This window comes from Panthera tigris, chromosome B4 (assembly GCF_018350195.1).
Source record: "Panthera tigris isolate Pti1 chromosome B4, P.tigris_Pti1_mat1.1, whole genome shotgun sequence".
Taxonomy (NCBI): domain Eukaryota; kingdom Metazoa; phylum Chordata; class Mammalia; order Carnivora; family Felidae; genus Panthera; species Panthera tigris.
This window is the reverse complement of record NC_056666.1, coordinates 133,882,144-133,904,045: the sequence shown is the minus strand read 5'-3', so window position 1 is coordinate 133,904,045 and position 21,902 is coordinate 133,882,144. Positions and strand designations below refer to the sequence as shown.

At 40.1% G+C, this 21,902-nt stretch overlaps 1 protein-coding gene across 6 annotated transcripts in view; it reads right to left on the bottom strand.

Moving 5' to 3' along the window:
* Positions 1–21,545: 21,545 nt before the first annotated feature.
* Positions 21,546–21,902, bottom strand: part of WBP2NL (WBP2 N-terminal like) — a 30,714-nt gene continuing 30,357 nt past the window's right edge. For 4 of the 6 annotated variants that reach the window (XM_042993408.1, XM_042993406.1, XM_042993413.1 and 1 more), the window contains one exon: positions 21,546–21,806. The gene's annotated coding sequence lies outside the window, so the exon portion shown is untranslated. Of the gene's footprint in view, positions 21,832–21,902 lie in introns of all 6 variants that reach the window. The other 2 variants (XM_042993409.1, XM_042993410.1) reach the window with 2 other exon arrangements.

Here is a 21,902-nt window from a genome sequence, read left to right as displayed (position 1 = left end):
GAAAACACAACATCATGACATGAATCGAAACCGAGTCGGACGCTTAACCGACTAAGCCACCCAGGCGCCCCTCTCTGTATCTTAAAATATATTTCCTGCTCCTCCTCTTCAGGAAAGTAAAAGAATGGCAGGTTCTTGACTGCCTGCCTTTGTTGCTATTTTCCAAGCCCTGTTCCTTTAGCTAAGGCCACAGGGTACCTGTGGTCCCTGATGGTTCTTGTCCCCATTTGGAAAGCTGGCAGCAGAGCAGGCTAGGTAGGTTTTCCTTGGGCTTGAATGTGGGAGCATACAGCGCCCCGGGTCTGCACTGTCTTGCCCTGTGGAACTCTTCTGGGTAGAATCTCCCATACCCCCTCCCTCAGGGTTTGAGATCCTTGTGATGAGAACAAAGGCAAGAATAATGTAGTTTAAATGAAATCTCCTTACAGCCTGCAGCCCACTGACAGATACCTGAGACATGCAGTATGTGACATTCCTCAAGGAGTCGATGGCTGCCTTAATGCCTCAATGTTTATATTTCATTAAAAACTAAAAATAATCTTGTCTTGACACTAGTTAAATCTTCAGTGTCCTATAAGACCCTGCTTTCAGCATACAGAAATTCCTTAGAAACCTCCCCTGCCTCTACAAACTTAAAGTATATAATCAGTCACCCCTCACACTTGCAGGTGCAGCCCTTTCTGCCCACGGGTTCTGTCCCTGTGCTCTAATAAAATCACCTTTTTGCACCAAAATGTCTCAAGAATTCTTTCTTAGCCGTTCGTTCTTGAACCCTACTTCAAATTTCATCACTGGTATTTAGAATATGGTGTAAAGAACTTACAAGTACATATTTTACAACGTCATTTAAGATTACTGGGGTTTCACTGATGAAGTCTGGAGTCATCAGAGAGCATTCTCTTTCCCCAGTTGATGTCTTAAGGCTGTGGGTTACTTAGAAGGTCAGAGACCTACCACATCCCAGGCCTCTGTCTTTGGAGGCCTGTCACCCCATGCATAGCTCCAGCTTTGGGTCTTGATCATAGTGCTGTTTTAGCCAAATGGAATGGTCTCAGGTGGGTACACTTCTTTGGCCAGTCCCAGGAAAGAAGTCTTTCCCACTACCCTGGGATGTGGCAGGGGATGGTGGTTGAGACCATGGACTTGGGAGTCAGGATTAGGGAGCAGCCTTCCAGACTGAGACACGGTTACATGTCTTCACTTGTGATATAACTTGTACTTTTATCCTGGGGGTGCCTGATTGATTCTATCCTTTTAGCCTTCATGCTGTCAACATCACACCCTGCCTATCTTCCAGGCATTGTTTTATTCTCTTCTACCCACAGCCAGTTAGGGACTCAATTTTTTCCCAGTTCAAGGCAGTCTTGTTTGGATCCAAGGGCACACCTCTTCTTTTAAGAATTATTTTATTAGAAAAATTTTCAAACACAAAAATAAAATGGTGCAGTGAACCTCCATGTACCCATTATTCAGTTCTAGCAACCGTCAATATGTGCCATTATTTCATATCTCTCTTCCCACACATACTTTTTCCTTGTGAGCTAGAGTATATAAGTATAGAGTATATTAAGGTCACCTTAATATATGTGACCTTAATATAATTTTCCTGTCCAAAAAGTTTAAGTTTTTAATAATCTAACAACCATTCTGTGTTCAGTTTTTGCCAACTGTCTCCAAAATATCTTTCTATAGTTTATTTGAGTCAAAATCCAAGCAAGAAGTCAACAAAAAATGGTCCAGTAATAACCACCAAATGTTTGTTCCCTCCATAAAAGCAATGAAAACCTTGCCACATATTATCAGAATCAACTTTCATAGAACATTGGAAATTAACCAAAAGTCAGCAGCAGCCCAGAGAGTATTCAGTTAAGAAAGACAGTTGAATCTTGGTAAGAACAGAGCAAGCTTTTTAATGTCTTTTTTTTTTTTAATGTCTTAATTTACCCTAGTATTAGATTTTAAATCAGCTAGTTTAAATATGTTCGAAGAGCTAAAGGAAACCATGTATAAAAAACTAAAGGAGGGGCACCTGGTGGCTCAGTTGGTTGTGTGCCCAGCTCTTTGTTTCAGCTCAGGTCATGATCCCAGGGTTGTGGGATCAAGACCCATGTCAGGCTCAGTGCTGAGCGTGGAGCCTGCTTGAGATTCTCTCTCCCTTCATCACCCTCTCTCCCCTCCTCATGCTCTCTAAAAAAATAAAATAAAAACAAAAAAACAAAACTAAAGGAAATAATACGAATGATGTCTCAGTAAATAGAGAATATCAGTAAAGATATTGAAGTTACAGAAAGGAACCTACAAGTTGAAAAGTCTAGTAACTGAAATAAAAAAAAAAAAATTAACTAGAGGGGCTCAACAGCAGACATGCCCAGGCAGAAAAAAAATCAGCAAACTCCAAGATAGGGCCATTGAAATTAGCCTGTCTGAGGAACAGAAGAAAAGAAAAATGAACAGATGCTCAGAGACCTACGAGACACCGTGCAGCATACCAACATACACAGAAGGAGAGAGAAAGGGCAGAAAGAATGTTTGAAAAATACTGGCTAAAAGTTCCCCATATTTGATGACAAAAATTAAGCTACACGTTAAAGAAATTCAATGAATTTACCCTCCAAATAAGATAAACTCAAAGGGATGCATACCTAGACACAGCATAACCAAACTCTCAAAAGACAAAGGCAGAATTTTGAAAGAAGCAAGACAGAAGCAAGTCATCACATACTAGGGAAAATACTTGACATGAATGAAAATGAACATAAAATGTACCCAAAACACTAAAATACAACATACCAAAACTTATGGGGTGAAAGTAGTGATCAGAGGGAAATTTATAGCTATAATTTGCCTCTATGGAAGAGAGAAAAGACAACCCCCACAATGGGAGAAAATATCTGCAATTACATATCTGATGAGGGACTTCTATGTAAAGTATATGAAGAACTCTCACAACTCAATAAGAAAAAGACAACCCAATTTAAAAATGGGCAAAGGATCTGAACAGACATTTTTCCAAGGAAGATCTGCAAATGCCCAGAGCTCAACATCACTAACCATTAGGGAAATGCAAATAATAAACACAAGACACCACTTCACACCTAGAAAGGTGGATAGAATAAAAAAGTCATAGTTATAAGGATGTGGGGAAATTAGAACCCTCATATATGCTACTGGTGGAAACGTAAAACTGGTACAGCTACTGTGGAAAATAATCTGGCAATCCCTCGAATGATCAAATACAGTTACTATATCACCCAGCAATTCCACATCTAGGTATATATCCAAAAGAAATGAAAGCATATGTCACACAAAACCTTGCACACAGATGTTTACAGCAACATTATTCATAGCAGCCAAAAGGTGGAAAGAACCCAAATGTCCACCAACTGGTGAATGAATAAACAAAATATGGTTAACCATACAATATATTATTATTCAGCCACAAATGGAGTAAAGTACTAACACATGCTACAACATGCATGAACCTTGAAAATTATGCAAAGGGAAAGAAGCTGGTCACAAAAGGCCACATACTATATGATTCCATTCCTTTGAGGGTCCAGGAAAGGGAAATCTGTAAGACAGAGAGTAGATTAGTGGTTGTTTAGGGCTGGGTGGGGAGAATGGAGGGATAAGGGATAACAATTAAAAAGTACAAGGTTTCTTTTGGAAGTGATTAAAATGTTCTCTCTCTCTTCTTTTTTAGATTCAGAAAGAGAGAGCACAAGCTGGGAAGAAGGGCAAAGGGAAGAGAAAAAATCTGAAGCAGGATCTGCGCTCATCATGGAGCTAGACAAGGGCTGATCCCATGACCCTGGGATCATGAGCTGAGCTGAAATCAAGAGTCAGATGTTCAACTGACTGAGCCACCTGGGCACCCCTGAAAGTGTTCTTGAATTGACTAGAGCCATCGATGGTTGCACATATCTGTGAATACACTAAAACCCATTGAATTGTATACATTAAATGAATTATAGTATATGAATTATATCTCAATGAGGCTGTTAAAAAAACTCACACCAGGGGTGCCTGGCTGGCTCAGTCAGTAGAGCATGTGACTCTTGATCTCAGGGTTGCAAGTTTTAACCCCACGTTGGCTGTAGAGATTACTTTAAAATCTTTAAAACAATGACAACAACAATAAAAAAAAAACTCACACCCACGTCTACTGCAGTATTATGCACAGTAGCAAAGACATGTAACCCAAAAGTCCATTAATGGATGAATGGATAAAGAAAATTAGGTATATACATACATATTATTTTCAGCCTTAAAAAGAAGGAAGTTCTGTCACATGCTACAACATGGATGAACCTTGAGGATACGTTAAGTGAAATAAGCCAGACACAAAAAGACAGATACTGTATGATTCCACTTATATGAAGTTCCTAAAGTAGTGAATTTTGTAGAAACAAAGTAGAATGGTAGTTGCCAGGGGCTTGAGGGAAGGGAAATGGAGTTGTTCAGTGGGTATAGAGTTTCCGTTTTGTATGCAAAAATCCTAGAGATCCAGTACTCAATAAAGTGAATATAGTTAACACTACTGAAGTTTACACTTAAAAATGGTTAAGATAAGCTTTATGTTCTGTTCTTACCTCAACTTTTAAAAAAGAGATATATCTCTGAGACTCAACCAGAAGATACCCAGCATTTTAGGGGTGCTGGCTGTGGAGAGGCTCAGGTCAATAGGGTCCAACACAGCTAGGAAGTAGTACATGAGCTTGTGAAGAATATGCTCAGTCTGGATCACACACAGGACAGCAGCATTCCCCAGGAATGCAACAATGAACACAAAGAAAAGGGGAGTCCAGTCCAGATGCGTACATCTTCCAGGCCTGGGATGCCCAAGAGGAGGATTGAAGAAGGATAGGACTGGGTATCATAAGGAATGGACATCCTCCTGCCATTTTCAGACCTTGTGCATATCAGTGCAAAATAACATTGTAATATTCCTTTTATCCCATTCAATGTTATCCACACTTTTCTGCCATCCTTACCTCATTATCAGATGGCTCCAGGAATGGAGACAGCCTCTCCCTTTCCCATATCATTTCCCTCCAAAAAAGGGTGAACAAGGAGAACGGAGAACATAATCTGTCAGGTGGATATTCAGGGTAAAGAGTAAGAATTTTTAAAGTGGGGTAGGTAAATAAGCTATCCCTCACGTACCACACCCCCACTCAAAAACAACAATTTGGCATCCATCCGCAGACAAAAGTGCCTGGTGGGAGATATGGGATTCAGCACCACACACCAAGGAGACTGGGAGGGAAGAGTCTTGACCATCAATGTATCAAGTAATAGGTATACAGACCTCAGTCCCACCTTGAACCCTGCAGTGGCCTGTGAACTGGCTCCAGCCCCTCTTAGCCACAGCCTAGGAGACCCCTGGAAAACTCTGTCTTAGAAAATCACCCACAGACAAGAGAACCTTTGTGGAAGTTCATGCCTCCAGTAGAGAAGTTCTAGCACACCACTGGAGAAAGAATATAAGAAACTGGACTCACTGGAGAGGGAAAGAGGAACAGTTTGACTTTACGCACATCCCCCTTCCCCCAAGGCTGCACAGCTCATGCTAACGGAGATATTCTTGGACCTTGATTTCCTCCACAGGGGGAAATGCAAGCATGTGAGGGAGTACATGGCTTCCCCAGCTGTGCAGCATGTTGCCAAATGGGTCTATTTCTCACTCACTCCAACCAGAGTACTAAGTCATAAGCTGCATGACTTGAGGGTGGGGAAAGGCTGGGAGAGTGACAGATAAGACTTTCAGGGGGCATTAAAGGGAAATGGATCCTACGTGTTTCAGACTCCAACAAGAAGCCTGCCCACAAGCTGCTGGGGAGACCTTGACTGCAAATCCCCCAACTGGCCCAAAGTCACCCCTGGTGATCCATGCACCTCACCCCACACACCTTCACCCTACAGCTGGCTCTCTGTGCAAACTCTTGATGGTGGCAAGAGTGAGCTTTGGCAGATGGCTAGTGAGCACACATCGAAAGCCAGCCTGAGTCTGCAGATCAGGGGAAGACCACAAACTTGAACTCTAACCCTACCCTTGGGGAGAAAAAAAAAAAACAAAAAACAGGCTGTCAGCACTCTTTCTGGTACAGGATCAAGAGAAGGCAAACAAGCTTAAGAATTCTGACACAAGTGGGAGCAAGAAGTATGGAGGAGGTGTATTCATAGAAAGTCTGAGAAAGAAAGCTTCAGTCTCCCTAGCACGACTGATAGGAATTTCTCCCCTGAAGTCAGTTAGCAAGAGCTGAAGGAGGTGACTGCTACCACAACATGAAGACAGCAAAGCAAGACTTCAAGGAACATGAAGAATCAAGGAAACATGACACCCCCACAGGATCACAATCATCTTCCAGTAACCAACCCCAAAGACGTGGAGAGCTGCATTTTATCTGACAAAGAATTCAAAATAGCTGCTTTAAGGAAGCTCAATGGGCTATAAGAAAACACAGAAAAACAATTCAATGAAATCAGGAAAACAATACATGAATAAAATGAGAAGTTTAATAAACAATAGAAATCATATCAATAAAAAACCAAATTCTAGAGCTGAAAAATACAATGAATGAGTGAAAAATGCTACAGAGGGCATCAGCTGCAGAATGAATCAATCAGGAGAAAGAATCTGTGAATTACAACAAAGGGACTTTGATATTATCCAGAGAGTGACAAAGGAAAAAGAAGGCAAGAGTGAAGAAAGCCTATCTGATCTATAGGATGCCATCAAAAGAAGCAATCCGCAGATTATTAGAGCCCCAGAAGGAGAAGAGAGGGAGAAAGGGGGGGGGGGCGGTGGGGAGGGGGGAGAAAGCTTAAAGAAATAATGGTCTAACTAAGTAGAATTTAAATTAAAAATAATAATAATAATGGCTGAGAATTCCAAAGGTCTCAACTTCAATAGATCTCCTCCAAGATACATTAGGATAAAAGTGTCAAAAATCAAAGACAAAGAATCTTAAAAGCAACAAGAGACAAGGAAGAAGTCAAACTTTCACTCTTTACAGACAACCTACATGGAAAATGTATAAAATACCTAGGTATTAACCAAAATACCTCAGTATCAAAATACCTAGGCATCAACCAAAGAGATAAAAGATATGTACGCTGAAAACTATAGAATGCTTATAAAAGAAATTGAAGAAGACACAAAGAAATGGAAAAACATTCCATGCTCATGGATTGGAAGAATATTGTTAAAATGTCGATACTACCCAGAGCAATATGCACATTCGATGTAATCCCTATCAAAATAACACCAGAGCTAGAAAAAACAATCCTAAAATTTGTATGGAACCAGAAAAGACCCCAAAGAGCCAAAGTAATGCTGGAAAAGAAAACCAAAGCTGGAGGCATCACAATTCCAGACTTCAAGCTATATTACAAAGCTGTAATCATTAAGACTTTATGGTACTGGCACAAAACCAGACACATAGATCAATGGAACAAATAGAGAACCCAGAAATTGACCTACAAATGTACAGCCAACTAATCTTCAACAAAGCAGGAAAGAATATCCAATGGAAAAAAGACATTCTCTTTAGCAAATGGTGCTGGGAAAACCAGACAGCAACATGCAGAAGAATGAACCTGGACCATTTTCTTACACCATACACAAATATAAACTCAAAATGGATGAAAGGCCTAAATGTAAGACAGGAAACAATAAAAATCCTAGAGGAGAAAACAGGCAACAACCTCTTTGGCCTCAGCCACAGCAACTTCTTACTTGACATGTTCCCAGAGGCAAGGGAAACAAAAGCAAAAATGAACTCTTAGAAGAGCATCAAGATAAAAAGCTTCTGCACAGTGAAAGAAACAATCAACAAACTAAAAGGCAACCGAAGGAATGGGAGAAGATATTTGCAAATGACACATCTGATAAAGGGTTAGTATCCAAAATCTATAAAGAATTTATCAAACTCAACACCCAAAAAACATATAATCCGGTTAAGAAATGGGCAAAAGACATGAATAGACACTTTTCCAAAGAATACATCCAGATGGCTAACAGACACATGAAAAGATGCTCAACATCATTCATCATCAGGGAAATACAAATCAAAACCACAATGAGATACAAACTCACACCTGTCAGAATGGCTAAATTAACAACTCAGGCAACAACAGATAATGGCAAGGATGAGGAGAAAGGGGAACATTTTGCACTGCTTGTGGGGATGCAAACTGGTGCAGCCACTCTGGAAAATAGTATGGAGGTTCCTCAAAAAATTAAAAATAGCTCTACCCTATGACCCAGCAATTGCACTACTAGATATTTATCCAAAAGATACAAAAATGTTGATTTGAAGGGGCACATGCATCCCAATGTTTGTAGCAGCACTATCAACAATAGCCAAATTATGGAAAGAGCCCAAATGTCCATTGACTGACGAATGGATAAAGAAGATGTGGTGTATATGTACAATGCACTATTACTTGGTGATCAAAAAGAATGAAATCTTGCTATTTTCAACAACATGGATAGAACTAGAATGTATTATGCTAAGCAAAATAGTTAATAAATATATGATTTCACTCATATGTGGAATTTAAGAAACAAAGAAGATGAACACAGGGGGAAGAAAGGAAAAATACGATAAAAACAGAGAGGGAGGTAAACCATAAGAGACTATTAAATTCAGAGAAAAAAGCTGAGGGTTGCTGGTGGTGTGTCGGGTGGGGTGTCCACTTGGAGGTGGGCTAAATGGGTGATGGGCATTAAGGAGGGCACTTGTTGGGATGAGCACTAGGTAATATAGGTAAGAAATGAATCACTAAATTCTATTCCTGAAACCATTATTACACTATATGTTAACTAATTTGGATTTAAATACAACTGTAAAAATAATCCCTGAAATAATAATAATAATTTTTTAAAAAGCAACAAGAGGGGTGCCTGGGTGGCTCAGTCGACGAAGCATCTGACTTCAGCTCAGGTCATGATCTCATGGCTCGTGAGTTCAAGCCCTGAGTCAGGCTCTGTGCTGACAGCTTGGAGCCTGGAGCCTGCTTCGGATTCTGTGTCTCCTTCTCTCTCTCTGTCTCTCTCCCACTCTCTCTCTCTCAAAAATAAAAATAACATTAAAAAAAATTTTAAAGCAACAAGAGAAATGAAGAGTGTAACTTACAAGGGAATCCCCATAAAGCTATCAGTGGGCTTCTCCGCAAAAACCTTATTGGCCAGGAGAGAGTGGGATGATATATTCATAGTGCTGAAAGAATAAAATTGCCCACCAAGAATGATCTGGCAAAGCTGCCCTTCAGAAATGAGAGAAAGATTACCCCAAACAAACAAAAGCTGAGGGAGTTCATCACCACTAGATGTGCCTCATAAGAAATGTTGAAGTTCTTCTTCAAACTGAAATGAAAGTATGCTAATTAGTAACATGAAAACATATGAAAATATACAACACACCGGGAAGGTAAGTACAGCTGACCCTTGAACTACGCAGGGCACTGACCCCTGCAGAGTCAAAAATCCCCTTATAATTTTTGACTCCCCAAAAACTTAACTACTAATAGCCTACTGTTGATCAGAAGCCTTACTGATAACATAGACAGTTGATTAACACATAGTTTGTATGTTATATGTATTATATACTGCACTCTCATGATGAAGTAAGCTAAAGAAAAAAATGTTAAGAAAATCGTGAGAAAGAAAAAGTACAGTACCGTATGTATATTTATTTAAAAAAAATCTGCGTGTAAGTGGGCCAAGCCAGCTGGGCAGTGTGGCCTGGGATGGCAATGTTCCACAGCCTGGTGGTTTTTGGCTTAGTAGCAGTGGCCACCAGGAAGGTCTGCGGCAATGACAGTGGCCTGGAGGTGAGCCGTCCCATCTGCTTGGAGGTACATCACTGGCCTGTGGCCATCGGCAGCTGCAGCTACATGTGAATGCACTGGCTTCTGGGAAGCCAAGGGTGGGGATGGGGGCCACTGTGGGAAGGGGTCCACACCCAACCCTGGAGGGAGGGGCCCAAGGTCTATGGCTGCCCTGGCACAGCCCTGAAACCCATCCGGAGCACTCAGGGGGCAGGGGTGCTGGGGTGCAGGGCCCCCTGTGCAGCACTGTGTCTGCACACACAGGGCACCTTGCATCCCTGCCTGGTCCTGAGTCCCCTGCAGTTGCTGGCAGTCTCTGTGGGCCTCCCCAGGTACCTACAGAGCAGCAGGTATGACCTCTGCACCAGTAACCTTCTATTCAGTCTGTGATGACTGGGGTCAGCAGTTGTAAATAAATGCCTGTGGCTTTTGCTGTCAACTGTAAAAAAATTCCACGTGTAAGCAGACCTGCACGGTTCAAATCCATGTTGTTCAAGGGTCAACTGTGTAGTCAAACTCAGAATGTTCTAATACTGTAATATGGCAGTGTATTAGCCGTTTAATTCTAGTATAAAGGTTAAAGGACAAAGGTATTAAAAATAATTATAACTACTTGGGGCACCTGGGTGGCCCAGTGGGTTGAATGGCCAACTCTTGATTTCAGCTCATTGTGCTGACAGCATGGAGCCTGCCTGGGATTCTCTGTCTCTCTCTCCTCTCTGCCCCTGCCCCGCTTGCACTCTCTCTCTCTCTCTCTCTCTCTCTGTCTCTCTCTCTCAAAAATAAATAAAAAACATTAAAAAATAGTAATTATAACTATAATAATTTGTTAATGAATCCACAATATAAAACAAGGTAAACTGTGACATCAAAAACATAAAAAGAAGGAAGGTAAAAGGAGAGATTTTAGAGAGGGAGGCAAACCATAAGAGAGTCTTAAATACAGAGAACAAATTGAGGGTTGCTGGAGGGAGGGGAGGGTTAAATGGGTGACAGACATTAAGGAGGGCACTTTTCAGGATGAGCACAGGGTGTCATATGTAAGAGATGAATCACTGGGTTCTACTCCTGAAGCCAAGACTACACTGTATGTTAACTAACTTGAAAAAAAATGCTCATAAAAAAAGATAAATAGGGGCACCCAGCTTGCTCAGTCGATAGAGTGTGTGACCCTTGATCTTGGGGTCATGAGTTTGAGCCCCACATTGGGTGTAGGATGATTTGAAAAAATAAAATCTAAAAAGACAAAAAAAAAAGGAGTTTTGCATATGGTTGAAGTAAAGTTGTTACCAGCATGGAAAAGACTTGTATCTATAAGATGTTTTACGCAAGCCTCATGGTAACCATAAAGCAAAACCCTGCAATGATAGATAAAGGCAATGGAATCAAAGCATAACACTACAGAAAATCATCAATTCACAAAGGAAGACAGAAAAAGTCGTAGAAAGGCACAAGGGAACTAAAAACAGCCAGAGAACAATTAGTAAGATGGCATCAGTAAGTCCTTACCTATCAATAACTACTCTTGATATAAATGAATTAAAAAACAAGATCCAACAATATGTTGCCTACAAGAGACTCACTTCAGCTTTAAGGACATACATAGGCTCAAAGTGAAGAGATGGAAAAATATATTCTATGCAAGAGAGAGCAGGGATAGCCACACTTACATCAGACAAAATAGACTTTAAGCCAAAAACTATAACAAATGACAAAGAAGGTCATTATATAATGATAAAAAGTTCAATTCATCAAGAGAACTTAACAGTCATATATGCACCCAACATAAAAGTAACTATATTAAGCAGATATTAACAGATCTGAAGGGAGAAATAGACAACAATCCAATAATAGTAGGGGAATTCAATACCACACTTGCAACAATGGATACAGACTGAAAATCAAAAGGAAATGTTGGACTACCAACCAAATGGCCCTGACAGACATATGCAGAACACTGCATTAAACAGCAGAATACTCATTCTTCCTAAGTGAGCACAGAACATTTTTCAGGAGAGATAATATGATACGTCACAAGTCTTAGCAAATTTAAGATTTAAATCATACCAAGTATCTTTTCCAACACATCGGTAGGAAACTAGAAGTCAATAACAGGAGGAAAACTGGAAAATTCACAAATATGTGGGAATTAAACAACACACTCCTGAACAACCAGCGGGTCAGAGAAGGAATCAAAAGAGAAATAAAAATATCTTGAAACAAACAGAAACACAACATACCACATGCACGGTAAAAGCAGTGTTAAAATAGAAAAGTTTATAGTGATAAATGCCTACGTTAAAAAAAAAGATTTCAGGTAAACAAAATTGATAAGCCTTTACCTAGACAAAAGAAAAAAAAAGAGAGAGAGAAGACTTAAATAAAATAAAAAATGAGAGAGCAGACATCATACATGATACCAAAGAAATATAAAAGAGCATAAGAAACTACAATGAACATTTTTTTTTGAGCAGCAGACAAAAGTTTATTAGAGTATAAAATCAGAAAGTACGAATAGTAGGAAAGCTCTCTTTACAGAGAAGGGGAATTTGAAAGTGAATGCCCCACTACTAAGAACAATTATACACCAAAAAGTCAGATTATCGAGAGGAAATGGATACATTCTTAGAAACATGGACCTAACAAAACTGGATCATGAAGAAATAGAATATCTAAACACACATAATGAGTAATGGGATTGAATCAGTAATCAAAAATCTTCCAATGCAGAAAAGCCCAGGACCAGATAGTTTCTCTGCTGAATTCTATCAAACATTTAAAGAATTAAGACCATTCTCAAAATCTTCCAAAAAAAACTGAAGAGAAGGGAAGTCTCTCAAACTCATTTTACAAGGCCAGAATTCCCTGATACTAAGGACAGATAAGGACACTATAAGAGAATAAAACTATAGACCTATATCCCTGATGAATATAGGTGCAAAAATTCTCAAAATATTAGCAAACTGAATTCAACATCATATTAAAAGGATAATACTATGATCGAGTAGGATTTATCTCTGGGATGTAAAGATAGTTCAACATATACAAATCCATTAATATGATAATGATAATGTTTTTGTCTACCACATTAATAAAGTGAAAGATAAAAATCATATGATCACCTTAATAGATGCAGAAAAAAAATTTGATATAATACAAATCCAAACATTGCTGAAAGAAATTAAAGACCTAAATAAATGGAAAGACATTCCTATTTGTGGATTGGAAGATTTAATATTTTTTTAAATGTTTATTTAAGAGAGAGAGAGAGAATGCCAGCTGGGGAGGGGCAGAGAGAGGGAGACAGAGAATCCCAAGCAGACTCCACACTGACAGCACAGAGCCTGATGTGGGGATTGATCTCATGAACACTGAAATCATGACCTGAGTTGAAATCAAGAATCAGACACTTAATCGACTAAGCCACCCAGGAGCCCCAGAAGATTTAATATTGTTAAAATGTACCCCATATAGATCTAACAGATTCAATACAATCCCTATCAAAATTTCAATGGCCTTTTTACAAAAATGGATAGCTGATCCTGAAATTCATTTGGCAAGGGACCCAGAATAGGTAAAATAAATCACAAACAAAAAGGAACAAAGTTTGAAGACTCACACTTACAATTTTAAAACCTATTAGAAAGCTACAGTAATAAAAACAGTGTGGTACTAGAATAAAGATAGACACATAGATCAGTGAAATATAGAGTCCTGAAATACACCCATACATCTATAGCCAACTAATTTTTGACAAAGGCACTAAGACCAATCAACGAGTAAAAATGGGTCTTTTCTTTCTTTTTTTTTTTTTAAATGTTTACTTATTTTGAGAGAGAGAGAGAGAGAGAGGGATAGAGAGAGCAAGCAGGGAAGGGGCAGAGAGAGGGAGAGAGAGAATCCTAAGCAGGCTCCACACTGTCAGCTTGGAGCCTGACATGCAGCTCAAACCCACAAACTGTGAGATCGTGACCTGAGCCGAAACCAAGAGTCAGATGCTTAACTGACTGAGCCACCCAGATTCCCCCCAAATTGGGTCTTTTTAGTGAATGTAGCTAGGACAACTAGCTATCCACACAAATTAATTTGGTCTCCTACTTCACACCATATGCAAACAATGAATTCAAAATGGATCAAAGACCTCCATGTAAGAGTTAAAACTATAAAACACTTAGAAGAAAACATAGGTGTAAATCTTCACGACTCTTCATTAGGCAATGGTTTCTTAGATATGACACTAAAAGCACAAGCAACCAAAGAAAAAATAAATAAATTGGACCTCATTAAAATAAAAAAAAATGTGTGTCAAAGGACACCATCAAGAAAGTGAAAGACAACACACAGAATGGGAAAATATATTTGCAAATCCTGTATCTGTTAAGGGTCTATTTTTGGAATATATAAAATACATTTACAACTCAATAATAAAAAGACAAATAGCCCAATTTAAAAATGGCAAAATATTTGAATAGACATTTCTCCAGAGAGATTATACAAATAGCCAATAACACTATGGAAAGATGCTCAACACCATTAACTATCAGTCACTGTGTAAAACTATCTGGAAATTCCTCAAAATATTAAACACAAGTTACCACAATGACTCAGCAATTGCACTTGGATGCATATACCCAAGAGAAATGAGAATATATGTCCACAAAAAGACTTACATATGAATGTTCACAGCAGCATTATTCCTAATAGCCAAAAAGTGGAAAAAACTTAAATGCATGTCGACTGATGAATGGATGAATATGTGATATATCCATACAGTCCATACAATATATATTTGCACTGATACATGCTACAACATGGATGGGCCTTGAAAACGATACAAAGTGAAAGAAGCCAGACACAAAAGGGCTCTTATCATAGATTCCATTGATATGAAATGTCTAGAATAGGGCAATCTATAGAGCCAAAAAGTAGGTCAGTGGTTGACAAAAGGGAATGTGTAGTGATTGCTAATGGGCAGGGGGTTCTTTTTGGGTGATGAAAATGTTCTGGAATTAGATAGTGCTTATGACTGCACAACCATCTCTCTGTTCAAATAACTGATGTGGTTTCTGTCTCGGCTGGATCTTGACAGGTACCCAAAGAGCCTGTAAACAGCTATGCAAGGGTCCAGTTGAGAGACAGGAAGGCAGGGGACAGGGGGTGGTTGCAGTGAAGATTAAGCAGAGGGAATGGCCAGACAATCCATAACTGAGTGGCAATGGGGAGAGGACTGCTAAGGCAATATGCATAGGCCAAGGACATGCTGTGTTGTCCTGGTTGATAAGTACCTATTCCACTCCTCTGTCTCTGGCAACAGTCTAGCATTTCTAGGCTTCCCTGAAAAAAGGGAAAATGAGAAAATTGGGTTCCTGTTTAATATTCCCCTAGGCAGTCCCTAGATAGGGTGTGTGTGGGAGGGGTCTTACAAAGCTGACCTCTTGCTGAAAGAGACCCATTGTCTTTCCCGGTTGGAAGAGAGGCATCTGAACTGACTTGAATGTGAAAAATAATAAATTGGGATGATTTTTCTCATTCAAAAGATCGCCCAGTTTATAGAATGAGAACAAGTTGCATGTAGTGATTTACTTACATAGTCTAATATCTAGATTTAAATCTTGGCTCTGCTTAAAAACTGTGCAATCTTGAACAAGCTACTTAATTTCTCTGTGCTTCCATTTCCTCCTCTGTAAAGTAGGGATGTTAATAGTTTATATAGGATTATTGCTCAAGAACTACATGAGGTAATTTATGTAAAGCACTTAGAATGGCACCTGAATAAGGAATTATCCACGCCCAGTCTTCTTTATGTGGTAGGTTTTGTCCCTAAGCTCGGGACCCCACTGCAGGAAGCTGCGGGAAGTAATAGCCTCTCCCCATTAAGGGGTCCCCTGTCCCCATCTCTTCTTCTCTGCTACTAGTCCTCATCTTTCCCTCCCACCCTTTTTAAAAGAGCAATTCTAGGTTTAGTGAAAAATTGAGCAGAAAGTCAAGTATCCATATATCCTCTCTACTCCCCAGGCCTCCTCCACTGTGTCCCCTATTATTAGCATTTTGCATTAGTGTAGTACATTTGCCATAACTGATGGCAATATTGATATGTTATTAGCTATAGCCCATAGGGTTCTCTCTTTGTGTTGTACATTCTATGGGTTTTGACCAACCTATGACATGTAACCACCATTACAAACTTCACAGAAGTGTCACTGCCCTAAAATCCTGGGCTCCATGTACTCATCTCTCCCACCCGCACCTCAACCCCTGCAACTACTAATCTTTTCATTGTCTTCCTAGTTTTGCCTTCTCCAGAATGTCATAGAGTTGGAATTACACAGTATGTAGCCTTTTCAGATTGGCTTCTTTCACCCCACAATATGCATTTAATGTTCCCCCATCTTTTCATGACTTGATAACTTATTTCTTTTTATTGATGAAAATATTCCATTGTACATGGATGTACCACCACTTATCCATCCACTCAGCTACTGAAGAAGAACATCTTGGTTGCCTCCAGATTTTGGCAATTATGAATAAAAACCTTCAGGTGCAGATTTTTGTGTAGACATAGGTTTTCAGCTCATAAGTACCAAGGAGCTCAACTGCTAAACCATACAGTAAGAATATGTTTTGTTTTATAAGAAACTGCCAAATTGTCTTCCAAGTGGCTGTTTCATTTTATACTTCTACCAGGAATGAATGAGAGTTCCTGTTGCTCCACATCCTTGCCAGAATTTGGTGTGGTCAGTGTTCTGAGTTTTAACCATTTTAGTAGGAATATAAGGGTAGCTTATTATTTTTTTTTAAATTTTTTTTTCAATGTTTATTTATTTTTGAGAGACAGAGAGAGACAGAGAGTGAGTGGGGAAGGGGAAGAGAGAGAGGGAGACACAGAATCCGAAGCAGGCTCCAGGCCCTGAGCTGTCAGCACAGAGCCTGATGCGGGGCTCGAACCCACGAACCGTGAGATCATGACCTGGGCCGAAGTCGGACGCTCAACTGACTGAGCCACCCAGGCGCCCCAAGGGTAGCTTATTTAAACGATTTTTAAAAATGTTTATTTATTTCTGAGAGACAGAGCATGAGTGGCAGAGGGGCAGAGAGAGAGAGAGAGAGAGAGAGAGAGAGAGAGAGAGAGAATCAGAAGCAGACTCCAGGCTCTGAGTTGTCAGCACAGAGTCCATCACAGGGCTTGGCCATGAGTCATGACCTGAGCTGAAGTCGGTCACTTAACTGGCTGAGCCACCCAGGTGAGGGGTAGCTTATTTTAATTTGAAATTCCCTAATGACATGTGATGCTGAACATCTTTTCACATGCTTATTTGCCATCTGTATAGCTTCTTTAGTGAGGTGTCTGTTCAGGTCTTTTGCCCATTTTTAATTGGGTCATTTTTTTACCTTATTGTTCAGTTGCAGAAGCTTTTTGTATATTTTGGGTACTCTACCAGATGTGTCTTTGCAAGTATTTTCTCCCAGTCTGTGGCTTGTCTTTTCATTCTCTTGACAGTGCCTTTCACAGAGCAGAAGGTTTTAATTTCAGTGAAATCCAACTTATCAATGTTTTCTTTCATGGATAGTACTTTTTGGTGTTGTTTCTAAAAACTCATCACAAAAGCAAAGGCCATTAGATATTCTCCTGTGTGATCTTCTAGGAGTTTATAGTTTAGCCTTTTACATTTAGGTCTTTGATGCACATTGAGTCGATTTTCGTGAAAGATCTGTTTCTAAATTCTTTTTAATTTTTTTCCAGCAGGTGCATGTCCAGTGTTCCAGTGCCATTTGTTGAAAAGACTATCCCTTTTCCACTCAATTGTCTTTGTTTCTTCTTCAAAGACCAGTTGACTGTATTTGTGTGGTCTGCTTGTCCATTCTTTTGCCAATACCACACTGTTTTGGTTACTGCAGCTTTAGATCAAGTCTTGAAGTTGGATAGAGGCAGTCCTCCAAATTACTTGTTGTTCTTCAATATTGTTTTGGCTATTCTTGGTCTTTTGCTTCACCATATAAAATTTAGGATCAATTTGCTGGTATCCACATATTAACTTGCTAGAATTTTGACTAGGATTACATTGACTCTACAGATCAAATTGGGAAGAACTGACATCTTGACAGTATTGATTCTTCCTATCCCTGTACATAGCTCTGTTAGTAAAAAATGCCCTTAATTTTGAGAAAGTATTTCTTCATTTTTGAAGGATAATTTTTCTAGATATAGAATTCTACATTTTTATTTTCTTTTATTTAAAAAAACTTTTTTTAAGTTTACTTATTTTGAGAGAGAGAACACATGTAACCTGGGGAGGCACAGACAGAAAGGGAGAGAGAGACTCCCAAGCAGGCTCCGTGCTGTCAGTGTGGAACTTGATGTGGGGCTCGAGCCCACGAACCCATGAGATCAAGACCTGAGCCCAAATCAAGAGTTGGACGCCCAACTGACTGAGTCACCCAGGTGCCACTACATGATTTTGCTTTTAATACTTTAAATATTTCACTGCATTCTTACTTGTATAGTTTCTGAAGAGGAGTGTGATGTAATTCTTATCCTTGTTCCTCCATAGGTAAGCTTTTTCCCTTCTAGCTTCTTTCAAGATTTTCTCTTTGTCTTTGACTTTTTTAATGACTTATTTTATTTTGAGAGAGAGAGAAAAAAAATCCTAAGCAGGTTCTGCACTGTCAGTGCAGATCCCAATGTAAAGCTCAAACTCACGAACCATGAGATCATGACCTGAGTTGAAATCAAGAGTTGGACGCTCAACTCACTGAGCCACCCAGGCGTTCTGATATATATTTTTACAGTTTTAATATGATATGCCCAATTGTAGATTTTTTGGTATTTATCATTTTTAGTATTCTTTAAGATTCCTAGATTTGTGGTTTGTTGTCTCAATTTTGGAAAATTCTCAGTCATTATTATTTCAAAAATTCTTTTGTTTCTATCTTTTTTCTTCTTCTAGTAGTCCCATTACATGTATGCTACCCATTTTGTTTTTTTTAATATCAAATATAATTTATTGTCAAATTGGTTTCCATACAACACTCAGTGCTCATCCCAACAGGTGCCATCCTCAATGCCCACCACCCCCTTCCCCCTCTCCCACACCCTCCATCAAGCCTCAGTTTGTTGTCAGTATTTAAGAGTCTCTTATGGTTTGCCTCCCTCTCTCTCTGTAACTTTTTTTCCCCCTTTCCCATCCCCCATGGTCTTCTGTTAAGTTTCTCAGGATCCACATATGAGTGAAAACATATGGTATCTGTCTTTCTCTGCCTAACTTATTTCACTTAGCATAATACCCTCCAGTTCCATCCACGTTGATGCAAATGGCCAGATTTCATTCTTTCTCATTGCCAAGTAGCATTCCACTGTATATATAAACCACATCTTCTTTATCCATTTGTCAGTTGATGGATATTCAGGCTCTTTCCATAATTTGGCTATTGTTGAAAGTGCTGCCATAAACATTGGGGTACAAGTGCCCCTATGCATCAGCACTCCTGTATCCCTTGTATGCTACCCATTTTGTAATTGTCCCACAGTTCTTGGATATTTTGTTACATATTTTTCATTCCTTTTTCTCTTTGCATTTCAGTTTTGGAAGTTACTGGTGATATATGTTCAAACTCACTGATTATTTCTTTGGCATGTCCAGTTTACTGATGATCCCATCAAAGGTAATGTTTCATTTCTGTTAAAATGTTTTTGATTTTTAACATTTCCTTTGATTGTTTCTTGAAGTTTCTATCTCTTAGTTTACACTTTCATCTATTCTTAAATGTGGCCCACTTCTTCCATTAGAGCCCTTAGCATATTAATCAGTTGTTCTAAATTCACAGTCTGATAATTCCAACATCTTTACCATTTATGAATCTGGTTCTGATGCTTGTTTTGTCCAAGCTGTGTTTTCTTGTCTTTTGGTATGACTTATAGTTTTATGCTCAAAGCCAAACATGATACACTATGTAAAAGGAATGGAAGACAATAGGCCTTAAGTGTGAGGCTTTATGTTTGATATGGTTAGGAGCTAGACTGTGTTTGCTGTTTGCTTTGGCTGTAGGTATTAAAGGTAAATTTCCTCTAGTGTTCTTGTTTTTATCTCCCCTGTTATCTTTGTATTTATTTCCCTAGAGACTTTCAAAATATGGCCTGAGATATGCAGTTCTTTCATTTGTAGTCCCCTGTTATGATGCAGGGGCCCTACTGATGTGGTAGTAAGGTATTGGGGGAAGGGAAGCATTCTATAGTCCTATGATCAGGTGTCAGTCTTTTTTGTTTTTTAATGTTTATTTTTGAGAGAGAGAGAGACAGAGCATGAGTGGGGAAGGGACAGAGGGAGAGAGACACAGAATCCAAAGCAGGCTCCAGGCTCTGCGCTGTCAGCTTAACTGAGGTGCCACCCTGGGTGCTACCTAAGCGTCCTTAAATTTCAGTCTTTTAAGGAACCCATGGGCTTTGACCACAAGTGCTCCCCAGTTGCTGGTTTTCCCCGCCCCCTTAGTCAAGGCAGAAAGGTTAAAGGACTGGACTTAGGTATTTCCTTTCCCTGGGTCAGTTAGGCTCTGGTTAATTAGTTTCTCTTGAGGGCAGTCCATGTTAAGAAAAACATAATGCTTTGGGTTGCTTTTGATATAGCTAATTTTCTATTCTCCCTGCTGGCAGCACACAAGGATTTTTCTTCACTCTTTACTGTAAGGGACCTGGAGGGCTCCTGGAGGTAAAACTCACAAAAATTTCAGGCTCCTCCTAAAACTAGGCCCTCCTGAAAATTTTAACTCTCAAGTTTGTCTACACAGAGCCTCCAGCAATTCATCAATTACTGTTAAGTCTTCCCACCCAGGAACTGGCTCCATCACTGGGGTTCCTTACCTGAGCTTTTGCTTTTGGTAAGTTGTGACTATTTGTGTCCACCTGTCTCTCCAATTTTGCAGGTGGCCCTCTGCCCTAGGACTTCCATTTTCTGATGGAACTAAGAAGATGTGTGGTTTGTTCAGCTTTTTTTGTTGTTGTGAAGGGTCTAATGCCAGCCATAGGTTCAAGGGAGAACCTAAGCTTGAGTAGAAATATTTCTAAAATAGTTCTCAAACTGAGATACATCAAGGCCCACACAGGGGAAAGTAAGACCATCAGAACAAGCTTAGAGATCCAGACAACCTCCCCAGGAGGACCACACAGAGGGTAGAGTACTTATCTGCTGCTGTCCTGTATTTTAGGGGTGGGTGGGGTCCAGGACAGGGTGGACACTGGCAAAGCATAATAAAACCATCTATCGCTGGAGCAGTCTTAGTGCGCCTCAAGATCAGGACGTGTCAGATTCCTCTGAACACGGGGCTGCATAAAGCAACCTCAATAAGCATGTGGCCTGGACTGATCCTTAGAAAGCCCGGAACCCAAAATTGGGCAGCACGACGAACAAGGGGTCAGCCCACAGCTCTTACATCATTCTATCCCTGTCCCCTTTCCATGGAGAGTCAGAGAGCAGGCTCCCCAGCTTAGGCAAGTACTCCATCAAGGGGATTCAGAGATATCTTCACTAAGACAATCTATCTGTCTTGGAACCAGACAATGTACTGCTGAAGCAGGACAAGCGCAGAGCCCAGCCAGGAAGCTGAGAAGTCTAGGTATGTCCAAGCTGCCTACTGGGGTGGTACCAAGGCCCCAGCGCCAGGCAGTGCATAACTCAGATGCCCTCAGAAACAGAGAGACCAAGGGCGTGCCACAGGTATTGCGACAGCAAGCAGACTTTAATCCGGGGTGTAAAGCCAGGGTGACCCCAGCCTCTTCGGTTACACTAGCTTCTCCTTTCTCCTCAGGACATAGGCAGGAAGGACGCCTGTTTTCTACCGAAAACCTAGAAATCAGTCTCCATCCCCAAGCTGTATGACGTGGGCGGATTCGGATCTCTCTCACTCTGGTTGGCTGTTTTCAAGCATTTTCCTTCCTTGAGAACAGGAGTCTTCTCAGGTTCGTCTATGTCTTGAGCCACCTTGAAATTAAGCTGCCTTTTCACTCTTCCACAGAGATCAGAATGGCCAGCTCCCTCACCCCTTTTACCCTTCAAATCTTCACTCGGACATTACCT